Raw genomic sequence first — 10,999 nt, 5'->3', positions numbered from 1 at the left:
TTTTTTTCAAGCGTTTTCACACTAGCACAGGGACTTGAAACACAATAACAAAACCTTACACTCATGTACAAATCCCCTGTACCATTTCTGCTCAAATATAAGCACAATATCTGCTTTGCTCAGATCTCAATTCTAAATCACGCTTTTTGCAAAACTTTACACACCTCTACTTTTGGCACAATTCTCGGAAATGTCTTGCATTTTCTTGCATTCACATGGAAAGCACTACCACTAAAAATTCTAAACACAAATGACCAATTGGTCAAATTACTTCCTCACCAGTTTAAACACTACTTATACACAGTTATGCCTATATAACAGCACATGTTTGCTCTCCTGAATTGGTGAAATGTAGATGCCAGTGCTGCAGTGAGAGGAAGATGAAGAGGTCGAGAAGAGTTAGAATAAGAGATTGAGGCGTATGATGATAAGATGAGAAGGGAGTTCTCAAACACCATGCCCACCTTGACTCCTACAATACTGCCCATCACCTTTTGGGCACCCTCCACAACATCATGACTCCACCAGCACAGATGGATGGGCCAGAGCAGCCCATGTATGTTATCATCTGGGACAACATTAGTTTCTACCGGGCTGCTCTGGTCCACTACTGGTTCCTTGCCCACCCCAGATTTTATTGATCAAATGTGATCAGTATTGTGGGCAGTACTGTAGGGGGCATGGTTGGCATGGTGTTGGAGAACTCCTACCCCTCCTCCTCCTACTCTTCCTCTCACTCTACCTTGTCCTCTTCCTCTCACTGCTGCAATGGCATCCATTGTTCACAGGACAGCATAAAATTACATTCATGAGAATTGTGCCAAAAGTTGAGAATTGTGTGTAAAGTTGAGCAAAAAGTGTGATTTATAATTGAGATCTGAGTGGAAGCAGATAATGTGCTTGTATTTTTGCAGAAATCGTACAGGGGCTTGGTACATGAGTGCTATTGTGTTTCAAGTCCTGTAAAAAAAAAAGAATTGGCATCCCAACAACAATGGACATTGTTTTCAGTAATATCTTCCTTGAAAGTTCAATTTTTTTCAGTCCTGAGGGATATTACCCAAATAAATAAGAGAAATAAGAGTGTATAGCAGTATTTGTACCATGGTAAGAATACATCAGGAAATGCTATATTATTTTCAATGTCATGGTCCAGCTGGTCCAGAATGCTGCAGCCTGCCTGATCACCAGTCAGCCCAGGTCGGCTCATGTCACCCCGCTTCTCATTGGCCTCCACTGGCTTCCTATTGCCGCACGCATCCGATTCAAGGCCCTAGTGTTGGCATTTCAGGCTGCTAAGGGGACTGCCCCATCATACATACAGTCCTTGATCACTCCCTACTCCCCAGCTAGACCACTCCGGTCTGCCAGCTCTGGTTGCCTTATGGTTCCCTCTCTACATGCACCTGGCGGTCGAGCTGCACGTTCACGCCTGTTTTCCGTTCTGGTTCCTCAGTGGTGGAATGACTTGCCTACCACTGTCAGGACAGCAGAATCCCCAGCAGAAACACACCTTTTCAAACTCTACCAAACTCTACCTCTCCCTCCTGATTTCCCCCGCCTCCCTTTCTGATATCCCTATCCTCCTTGTCTAACCCCCCCAAAAAAAATAAAAATAAAATTTGCACTTAAGATGACTATATGTTTAGAACAGCATTTCATGTGTATTTTCCTAGTTATGGATGTGATGCTTTGACTTGTGGAAGAACCTATGCACTTGTAAGTCGCTTTGGATTAAAAGCGTCTGCCAAATGACTAAAATGTAAATGCAAATGGATCAAGCCCTTGTGTGTGTGCTGTGCGTGTGTGAGTCTGTGCGTGCTGTGTGTGTGTGTGTGTGTGCTTTGTGTGTGCATGTACATGTGTGTGTGTGTTCTGCCCATAACATCCAATCTAAAATCACAGCTCCCACATTTCTGAGCAAACCCAGCGATTCTCACACTCTGATGTCACGCAGAATAATGTCTGCAGTGCCCTGCACTCATTGGGAAGTGGAGGAAGTGTGTGTGTGTGTCCGAGCCAGCAAAGCTGCTTGTGTGTGTGTGTGTGTGTGTGTATGTGTGTGCTGTGTGTGTGTATGTGTGTGTGTGCGTATGTATGTGTGTGTGTGTGTGTGTGTGTGTGTGCGTATGTATGTGCGTGTGTGTGTGTGTGCGTGTGTGCGTGTGTGTGCGTGTGTGTGCATGTGTGTGCTGTGTGTGTGTATGTGTGTGCGCGTATGTATGTGTGTGTGTGTGTGCGTGTGTGTATGTATGTGTGTGTGTGTGTGTGTGCGTATGTATGTGTGTCTGTGTGTGTGCGCGTATGTATGTGTGTGTGTGTGTGTGTGTGTGTGTGTGCGTGTGTGTATGTGTGTGTGCGTGTGTCTGTGTATGTGTGTGTGTGTGTGTGTGTATGTGTGTGTGCGTGTGTGTGCTGTGGAGGAAGTGTGTATGTGTCTGAGCCAGCAAAGCCGATTGTGTGTGTCTGTGCTGTGTGTGTGTGTATGTATGTGTGTGTGTGCGTGTGTGTGCTGTGGAGGAAGTGTGTGTGTGTCCGAGCCAGCAAAGCTGCTTGTGTGTGTGGGCTGTGTGTGTGTATGTGGGTATGTGTGTGTGCGTGTGTGCTGTGGAGGAAGTGTGTGTGTGTCTGAGCCAGCTAAGCCGATTGTGTGTGTGTATGTGTGTGTGTATGTATGTGTGTGTGTGCGTGTGTATGTGTGTGCTGTGGAGGAAGTGCGTGTGTGTCCGAGCCAGCAAAGCTGCTTGTGAGTGTGTATGTGTGTGTGTGTGTGCTGTGTGTGTGCGTGTGTGTGCTGTGGAGGAAGTTTGTGTGTGTGTGTGTGTGTGTGTGTCAGAGCCAGCAAAGCTCCTTGTGTGTTTAGACCGCATCCATCTTCTGCAACTTCTCCATTTCACCAGCGATATTTCAAATTGTTTGATGTAATGCTGTTTGGCATAATTTGTGTGCATGAATTCTGAAACAATTGCCCTTTTTTACATTCATTTGATTATTTTGTGATTTTATCCCGTTAGAGTATATCCCATCCCATTAGCTAATTGCCAGTGCTGGGATTTCTCTACAGGGAACTTGACCTCATTACTGTTTGTCATGCATGTTGGTGGTAGTATGTTAGCTTGTTAACTCTTTTTCAGGCAAATATCAATTTCTTTCAAAACAATGTGTTTCTGTTTGTTTGTCCTGTATTTGTGTGTTAATATAATATGCCCCTGCCATTGCCATCCTCAAGGATGTCACCGGTTACTCTTTGGAGCCGGAACTTTCTTTGGGATGTCAACACACCACAAAAGACGGAAGCTGAAACGGTTAGGTCGTTCCGAGTCCAGATACCTTTTTTAGCAGGAGAGGACTTGTTTTTTTAGGCTCCAGTTGCCTTCCTGGGAGAAAGCCATTTTATTTACAATGTAGAAAACTGAGATGACAGATAAACTCCACACTGGTTCAGCGGCTTAAAGCATTCATGTCTCCATAGGAGGAGAGACCTGCCACTCAGGCTTTCATTACATTACATTACATTATTGGTATTTGGCTGATGCTCTTATCCAGAGAAACGTACAGTTGATTAGACTAAGCAGGAGACAATCCTCCCCTCCCCTGGAGCAATGCAGGGTTAAGGGCCTTGCTCAAGGGCCCAACGGCTGTGCGGAGCTTATTGTGGCTAAGAACCGGGATTAGAACCACTGACCTTGTGGGTCCCAGTCATTTACCTTGACCACTACGCTACAGGCCGCCCTCTTTCATGACTTCCTGATGCTCTCACAGAACTTCGCATTGCTTTTATATTTTAGGCATTTCTCTGCGGTTCTTAATATGTCTTCCACAAATTACATCCTTCATTAGGAATGAACAGGAAGAGTGCTTCTCTCCCAGTGCCCTCTGTGAGTCCCATCGCAGGAAATCCTCCCATATGGTGCAGGCATCGAGTGAGAGGCTTGGGCACAGACACCGTCAGTACAGCTCTGCCACACACACAGTGCGAGGCTTATCACTAGGATGGTAGCCTATAGGTACATCACTCTGTACCCCTAGCCAGGGGTTTAATAGCTAATTTGTACATTTTTAAAAAACGGTCCTAATTAGTACACAAATTAAACTAATAAAGGACTCCTTCCGCTGGAGCAGTCCTGGCCGTTACGTACCTATTTAGTCCTCGTATTTGGCTTCAAACTGGTTTTAGAATATTATTGTACCTTTCAAATACATTTGGGAAATGTGTTCCTTAAAGAACGCCTGCCTTCCAACAGGGTGATTGGTGGGCGTGGTCTCTCCACAAGCGGCACCAGGAGCTGGTTTAATTCCGGGTTCAAGGAGCTCCAGTGTTGCTGCTTGGGGGCAGTAATATCACACCTGTCGTAGGACAGACGGTTTTGGTTGTATTTTCGCACCCGCAACATTGCTACTCCAACTAGATGCAACACTACAGTCATACTGATCTCTCATACCCCATAGTAACTTACTTTGAATGAATAATTGGTTATCTCGTAAGCCTGTTGTCGTGTATCTCATTTTCCTGTTCACGACTAGAACAAGCCAGTCATAACAGTTGTACATCTGTGTATGTAGTTATATCTGAGTGTGTTGTTGACAGACATCATAAAGACCTCACTTTTTACAGTGCTGAATGTTCGGTGGTAAAGAGTTGGGGAAATGCAGTGTACATAAATACATTTTATGTCAGATTTTATTTGCTACACAGCAAAAACCAAACAGCCACTGGTCATAATCCATTCTGATAGACAAACCCACTTCGTAGTACACTCCATCTCTTTCTCCTTTATGACAAAAAATCTAAAATTGTGTTCCTTCTCCATTGTATACTCTTCTTCCTTTCTCTTTGATACTGCCTTTACTTGTTGTTCTTCTGCCATTGGTAGAGCTGTATTGCTTTTTGATGTTTTTGCGGGTCCCAGTCATTTATAACGTATTGTACTGAAGACTGGAGACTTGCATCTCCCCCTCCGGCCTGCTCTGGACTAGGAGCGTTCTCCCACATTCCCCACCATCACTAAACCCCAGTCCGCCCCAAATCGTCTGCACTGAGTGGTTTATTATGCTCACCAGGCACGTTATCTACCCATATCAGTCGTGGGTGCTGATTATTGAGTCTCTGTGTGTAATAGGGTCTGTAATACGGTCTGCTAAGTGAACATGTAAATTAAATTTAAATGTATACAGCTGTCATACATAGTTATTTATATCCACATGGCCTATGCCAAGAATAAATTATATGGATAGCTTTTACATATTATCAACTGATATGCAGAACGATTAGAAAACTAAGTACCCTCTGCTCAAGGTTACAACAGCTGCTCCCATAAGCAGTCTACTGGCTACATGTAGCAAGCAATGTGTACACAACTCATGCATAACAAGTAAAGCAGAAATATGCAGTGCTATAATGTTTGGGACAAAGACAATTTACTCCACAATTGTACTTTAATTAAATGGTCATTTTAATACTTTTTGACTTCATTGTGCAAATATTACAGCACTTTTTATACGTATCCCCCCATTGCAGGGTACCATGTTAGGGATTTATTCATGTTACTTCCTGAAAGTAGTCATGTTTAGTACTTTGTCAAGTGTTTGACCCATAGATATCAGCAGGTGCTGAGTGTCTTCTCTGACAGGCTGAATAGATAGACTCAGATTGGGTGAATGACCAGGCCCGTCAGGAGTGTTCCTCTGGCTGTGCCAGTGAGTGCCTCTGGGCAGGAGGGGCAGGATGAACTGCATGGTGGCTTTTATTTGATTTTCAGAGCGGCAGATCTGTACAAAGCTGATGTAGGTGTAAAAGTCCCCCCCCCCTCCCCCTTGGCCCAAAGCTGAATATGTCATCTTCCATTAACGACACTGAAAAGTAGAAGCTTGCTATTTTGGCAGTGGCAGCCATCTTTGCTCTGCAAGAATAAAAACAAAACAGGAAGTGTATTCTCAGCGAAATAGCAATCAGGTTTCAAACCGGCTGACTGATGCATCTGACTGCAGTGTAAATGCAGCGCAGTTAAATAACATCCGACACTTTCTGGATACAAGTCACATGGAATAACCAGCTGGGAACGGGACCGACATTTATCTTTCTCTAATTTTGAGTAGGGGGACATGAATGAATAATTTGTTATTTAGCTGATGCTGCTATCCAAAGCAACTTACAGTTGATTAGACTAAGCAGGGAGCAATCCCCCCTGGGTCAATGTGAGCTTAAGGGCCTTGCTCAAGGGCCTACACCGGGGTTTGAACCACCAACCTTCCAAGACCCTGTCATGTACCTTAGCCACTAGGCTTCAGGTTCACCTTATGACGTGGAATATGTGCGGATTATCTGTATTATTATTTAAGATGATTTTTTTCGTGCTTTTTCAGCTTTATTGGGTAGAACACCACCGTCATTTGTATTTCATATGTGCAGATAGCAGGGTGTCACGGTCCGCTCCGGCTGAGGAGCTAGTGATTACATACGGCTAAATCACTGCATCCCAACACCCCGCTGTTTCCCCATCTGCACAGCTCAATCATTCCCAGGAATTCCCACTGGGAATCACAGCGGCAGAGAGGCAGGGAAGCTGGAGAGGCATTTTTCCAGCCGCCTTTCTTTTCCACTTGTTTCTGTCGCCGTGGGCACTCCCTGATCCTGATTAGCTCTCCGCCTCTCAAAGAATTTATTTGGGCTTCTTGTTGACAAAATGCGAGAGGTTCTTTGTTCAGGCTCTGTGGGATTGGTGGCGCTCACGTGGTGGAAATGTGTGGTAATTGACTAAGTCATTAGTTGCAGTGTTCATGGTGGAAGAAAATCACTAAATGACTGGGGAGTAAGACAGATTACAAGGAGAATTTTAAACGCAATTAATCTGACAAGACTGCATCATATTATGATGATCAACCACTCTCTGAATGAATGCTTGCAGAGTTATAATTGATGTCACCCCATAGAGGAAAACAATCTGCACATTATAATTGAAGTGGAACAGAAGTTGCTCATAGATGGAATTGAATTACTTTTCCTCTTGCTTTGTCTATGTGCTTTTGTATTATCTGGATCTTCAGCCAATCAGCAGGCTTGTGCATGGTCAACCGCAGTGACACCACAACACTTTTAGCCACAATTTAAAAAGGAGTCATTTGATGTAGGCTTTTAACCAAACTGGGGCTGTGTCACATGCCCTGTACAATGAGAGAGAGAAGGGGATAGATGTATACTTTGATTTCCTGTAGTTACATGCCCTGTACAGTGAGAGAGAGAAGGGGATAGATGTATACATTGATTTCCTGCAGTTGCACTCCCTGTAGCTCGCCTGTGTCCTGTGGTTTCTTGCCTGTCTCTATTACAACCAAATCAGAGCCCTTTCTTTCCCTAATCTCCCTCAAGCAACTCTGCATATGGACATTTGATTGATTCTTTGATTGACACTGCAAGGATGTGTCAAGATGACTGTCAGGTGGCCCTCCGATAAAACAATGAGAGATTATCAGAAATGAGGGAAGGTAAATGATGGAAATATTACACACTTAGATGAATGTGAAACCAACTGCTGTCATAAACGCACTAGAGTTTAGGTTGTTAAACTCAGTGAGGCAATGATCCCTGAAACTGTTGATTACTGTCCATTATATTCCAATTACTCTGAGGTGAGTGTTTCGGGGGAAACACTCTAGCCTAAATATAATTGTCCCACATTTGCATAAGTGCCTAGACCTATTATTGGAAACTGAGGAGAATGAGAGAGAAATGAATTTGGACTGAAATTATTCATATTTATTCAGAGTTATTGTGAGGATTCTCTGGATCGCTCTTTGTATACCATGCAGTGTACACGTTCAGAAAGTGAATGAAAATGGAGAAAGTGAGTCAACCGTTTCTGGGTAATCTGAAGGTGGAGGGAGCATCAGTACTAATTCACCCTTACAAAATAGTATAAGCAAGCAACCAAAAACCAGAAAGCCAATTTGTAGCCCAAACCCCTGTCAGTGTATTACTGAAAACACGAAATGGCTATTCATATATCAACTTAGAAATGGTATGTTCTCATTATCTCTGTGATTTCAACAAGAATATTTAGTTAACTAAGTTGTCAGACAAAAGGCTATAAGCTCCACCTAAGGTAAATGGTTGGCATTTATATAGCACCTTTATTCAAAGCGCTGTACAATTGATGCTTCTCATTCACCCATTCATACACACACTCACACACCAATGGTGATTGGCTGCCATGCAAGGCACCAACCAGCTCATCAGGAGCATTTAGGGGTTCGGTGTCTTGCTCAGGGACACTTCGACACAGCCCGGGCGGGGGATCAAACCGGCTACCCTCCAACTGCCAGACAACTGCTCTTACTGCCTGAGCCATGTCGCCCCTAAGGGTTCACTCGTCATTGTGAAAGGGTTATTATTTTCCTTTCATTGTGAAAGGGTTATTATTTTCCTTTCATTGTGAAAGGGTTATTATTTCTCCTCATTGTGAAAGGGTTATTTTCCCTCTCATTGTGAAAGGGTTATTATTTTCCTTTCATTGTGAAAGGGTTATTATTTCTCCTCATTGTGAAAGGGTTATTTTCCCTCTCATTGTGAAAGGATTATTTTCCCTCTCTTCGTGAAATTATTTATCCTCTCATTGATTGAGCAGATATCATCGAGAATGGTTTTGCCTGTTGTATGCCCCTACACTGACCTCTCACCCAGCAGACAAGGTTGATTTGCAGCCAGGAGTGCAAGTGATGTTGAGCCGTACCTCCATTGAGCTGTGCACAAGAGGGAAGAGTATATTCCCTCCTCACTCAGTAACTACATGACCCATGAACCCTTGAAGAGCTCTTCACCAATCTCTCCGTTTCACAAAGGTACACACAATATTCTTCATAACAGGAACATTTATCATCCAATCATCGCAGCCCACAGGGTTATAATCTTTAAACCGTTTAGCACAAATGTGCTGCATCGAATTTTACTGAGGAGTGAGAGTGGCAAAATGTGAAATGTAATAACCAGGGAGGACTTGTGCTTGTATATTAAATCCATTATTCATGTGAGTACATGTGAGGAATACCATGCATACCCCACACACAGTTCACACCCTGCTAATGAACTCACAGCTCACACCCTGCTAATGAACACACAGCTCACACCCTGCTAATGAACACACAGCTCATACCCTGCTAATGAACAAACAGCTCACACCCTGCTAATGAACACACAGCTCATACCCTGCTAGTGAACAGACAGCTCATACCCTGTTAATGAACACACAGCTCATACCCTGTTAATGAACACACAGCTCACACCCTGCTAATGACCACACAGCTCACACCCTGCTAATGAACACACAGCTCACACCCTGCTAATTAAAACACAGTTCATACCCTGTTAATGAACACACAGCTCATACCCTGTTAATGAACACACAGCTCATACCCTGTTAATGAACACACAACTCATACCCTGTTAATGGACACACAGCTCACACCCTGCTAATTAAAACACAGTTCATACCCTGTTAATGAACACACAGCTCATACCCTGTTAATGAACACACAGCTCATACCCTGTTAATGAACACACAGCTCACACCCTGCTAATGAACACACAGCTCACACCCTGCTAATGAACACACAGCTCACACCCTGTTAATGAACACACAACTCATACCCTGTTAATGAACACACGGCTCATACCCTGTTAATGGACACACAGTTCACACCCTGCTAATGAACACACAGCTCACACACTGCTAATAAACACACAGCTCACATCCTGCTAATAAACACACAGCTCACATCCTGCTAATAGCCACACAGCTCACATCCTGCGAATAGCCACACAGCTCACATCCTGCTAATAGCCACACAGCTCACATCCTGCTAATAAATACACAGCTCACATCCCGCTAATAAATACACAGCTCAGATCCCATTAATAAACACACAGCTCAAATCCCGCTAATTTACATGTGTGAAAAACACTCTCTAATCTCTTTATAGAATATAACTTTGGGCAATTTCTATGTATGGCCTGTTGTTCTACTGGCAGAACACACAGCTACCATATTTTTAGGTCTTTATGGTGTAAAATGTGACTGTTGCTGTGTGTGTGTCACTTGGTTCTAGCCTGTAAATTGCAGTCTTTATGAGTTTGTGAGTGTGTAAACTAGCACAGGCAGGAACCTGCTTAATTAGAGCCATTAAGCTGATTGTGGGCTGATCGTACTGTACCTGTCTGTTTGTGACTGCTTTGTGCTGTTTGTGGGTTTTTTAATGAGGGGAGAAGCTGCTTCCTGTTCCCTTTTTATTCTGTCGGTATGGGCTCTGGGCTGGTGAGGCTCTCAATGAGGCTCTCATTTCTTGTATTTTGATTGGTTCAGATGATTGCTTTCCAGGAAAAATATAATTGGGTGTCGCTCTCGCATGCTCTCTTCGTCTCTCACTCTCTCTTTTATATGTTGGAAAGAAATTAAGCTCTCTCACTCACTCTGTCTCTGTATCTCATTCTCTCTCTCTCCCTCGCTCTCCCACTCTTCTTCTCTCTCTCTCTCTCTCTCTCTCTCTCTCTCTCTCTCTCTCTCTCTCTCTCTCTCTCTCTCTCTCTCTCTCTCTCTCTCTCTCTCTCTCTTCCGTTAAGGGCCCTGCATCAGTCAGTGGTGAGTTTGCTCTCTCAGGAAACAGAGCCTAACCTACTGGACCAGATGCAGGAGAACAAAGGCACTGCCACTGTTTGAAGTGCTCCAGCAACCCGCTGTAAACCTTTTTACAAATAACAACACTCTACTGAGAGTGTGTGAGTGAGGGCTGGGATACTGAGCTAACCTAAACCCCCAATTGCATGGCAGCCAATCGCCGTTGGTGTGCGAGCGTGTGTATGAATGGGTGACTGAGCACCATCAATTGTACAGCTCTTTGGATAAAGCCGCTATATAAATGCCAGCCATTTATTTTGTATTAGACTTATTTTTTAGACTTCTACTGCTGTAGCCTATCCACTTACAGTTATGATGCGTTGTGTGTTTGGAGA

Source organism: Conger conger, chromosome 12, assembly GCF_963514075.1.
Source record: "Conger conger chromosome 12, fConCon1.1, whole genome shotgun sequence".
Taxonomy (NCBI): Eukaryota; Metazoa; Chordata; class Actinopteri; order Anguilliformes; family Congridae; genus Conger; species Conger conger.
The sequence above is the reverse complement of the archived record's forward strand: the minus strand, read 5'-3'. Positions refer to the sequence as shown.